The sequence below is a fragment of the Miscanthus floridulus genome, chromosome 16 (genome assembly GCF_019320115.1).
Source record: "Miscanthus floridulus cultivar M001 chromosome 16, ASM1932011v1, whole genome shotgun sequence".
Classification (NCBI taxonomy): domain Eukaryota; kingdom Viridiplantae; phylum Streptophyta; class Magnoliopsida; order Poales; family Poaceae; genus Miscanthus; species Miscanthus floridulus.
Window position 1 is genome coordinate 48706359 of NC_089595.1, and position 2469 is coordinate 48708827.

Here is a 2469-nt window from a genome sequence, read left to right on the forward strand (position 1 = left end):
CCTCTGGAACTCTTCTCTGTGAACTGGATCTCAGTCGAGAGTCGAGACCCCATAAAAACGCGCGGTGCCAGACCAGAAACGCTCTAAGAATCCTCTCCGTCAAACAGAAGCGGGTACCTCGCACCGCACAGAGTGGTTGCACGCGCGCCGAGTCATGCACGGCGATCATCGTCGACGCACGCAGCGGCGGCGCCGCGCGGCCGCTATGGAGCAGTACGCTGAGACGGCCAGAGAGAGGACTCAGGAGGACAAGACCAAGAACGTCAACGACTGGCTCCCGATCACTTCGTCCCGCACCGCCAAATGGTACTACTCGGCCTTCCACAACGTCACGGCCAGTCGGCGCTGGCGTGCTCGGCCTCCCCTTCGCCATGTCGCAGCTCGGATGGTACGTGCGTACGCATATACTCCAATTCATAGAAAGGTGTTTTTCTCTCATAAATTTCAACGTAAACATCAGCGTAAGTCAAATTTCAGCATAAGCTAGCAGGGCCCAAATTCCTACATGGGTATATATGATTCGATGTTAAACAAGACAATTCAAATTCCTACAGGGGCTTGGTCACGGTGGTGATCGTGATGTCGTTCGTGATCACACTGTACACACTGTGGCAGATGGTGGAGATGCACGAGATGATCCCCGGCAAGCGCTTCGACCGCTACCACGAGCTCGGGCAGCACGCGTTCGGCGAGCGGCTCGGGCTCTGGATCATCGTGCCGCAGCAGCTCATCGTCGAGGTGGGCACCGACATCGTCTACATGGTCATCGGCGGGCAGTGCCTGCGCTAGTTCCACGACCTCGTCTGCAGGGGCCGCTGCAAGGACATCCGCCTCACCTACTGGATCATCATCTTCGGCTCCGTCCACTTCCCCCTCTCCCTGTTCCCCAACTTCAACTCTATCTCCGCCGTGTCCGCCGCCGCGGCGGTCATGTCGCTCACCTACTCCATGATCGCCTTCGTCACGTCGGTGGTCAAGGGCGCCGAGGAGGCCACGGCCGGCGCCATCGACTACGGGCTCAGGGCGAACACGACGTCAGGCCGGGTGTTCGGCGTGCTCAACGGGCTCGGAGCCGTGGCGTTCGCGTACGCGGGTCACAACGTGGTGCTGGAGATCCAGGCCACCATCCCGTCCACCCCGGAGAAGCCGTCCAAGAAGCCCATGTGGCTCGGCGTTGTGGTGGGCTACTTCTGCGTCGCGCTCTGCTACTTCTGCGTCGCCTTCGCCGGGTACTACGCCTTCGGCAACTCCGTGGAGCCCAACGTGCTCATCTCCCTTGAGAAGCCGCGGTGGCTCATCGCCGCCGCCAACCTCATGGTCGTCGTCCACGTCGTCGGCAGCTACCAGGTGTACGCCATGCCGGTGTTCGACATGACCGATACCGTGCTCGTCAAGAAGCACAAGTTCACCCCGGGGATCCGCCTGAGCTTGATCGCTCGCTCCGCCTATGTCGGTGAGTCACATGCATGAATGATTCCATTGACAACTTGCATTGATCGACATGGACGGCGAAAATTAGACATCCCTGCCTTCCACGTGTATGCAGCGGCGACCATGTTTGTGGGCATGACCTTCCCGTTCTTCGACGGCCTTCTCGGCTTCGGGTTCGCTCCCACCACATACTATGTATGTACTGTACTGTACCACATCAAGCTAATAAGCTTTCACTCTACGTTCTTGATTGTTAACTGGAATACACGCGGGGATCGATCGACGTGATCTAGATGTTTTACTCATCAGATTCCATGATGTGCAGATCCCTTGCATCATCTGGCTCATACTGCGCAAGGCGAAGAAGTACAACCAGTCATGGTTCATCAACATTATAAGTTCGGTTCACTGATTGCTCATTTCTTGAGGTCTGTTCATGTTCTTACGATGCTCGATGGCTGTTTTTTTTTTTTTTTGTTAATTTGCGCAGATCTGCATCGTGATCGGAGTGCTGCTGACGCTCATCTCCCCCATTGGAGGCCTGCGGCAGATCATTCTTGACGCAAAGAGCTTCAAGCTGTACTCTTGAGCATCCAAGCATCCAGAACTTAGCAAGAGAGATGAGAGGCTACTTTTGTCTCGTTTTCGTTTTATCTGATGATGAGACGCAATCTATTATTTCAAGTTTTCAGTATTATGACATCATCACCATCTATATATGATATAACTCAAACAGATCTGTGCATCTAGAACTATTATATCTAATTTTGTCCATAACTAGCAAACATACATGTGCATGGTAATAGCTACAACTTGTTATGTAGTCACCTCGACGTTTTGCAACCTGAAAATTTCTTCACCAATCGTATCATCCGTTCCAATATATCTTGGGGTCAGACTCCATATTGCTAACGGACACATGAACATGCGTGCTTCTGACTCGTATGAGCACGGGTCATTAGTTCGGGTTACATACGGGACAGGGAGAGATGTGAGACATCATGGACATGCGTCGTGAGTCCAGGTCACATACCGGAC

The 2469-nt window shown here is 53.7% G+C and overlaps 1 pseudogene; it reads left to right on the top strand.

Annotated features, from left to right (window-relative positions):
- Positions 1–205: 205 nt before the first annotated feature.
- Positions 206–2115, top strand: LOC136513700 (lysine histidine transporter 1-like; annotated as a pseudogene).
- The last annotated feature ends 354 nt before the right edge of the window (positions 2116–2469 follow it).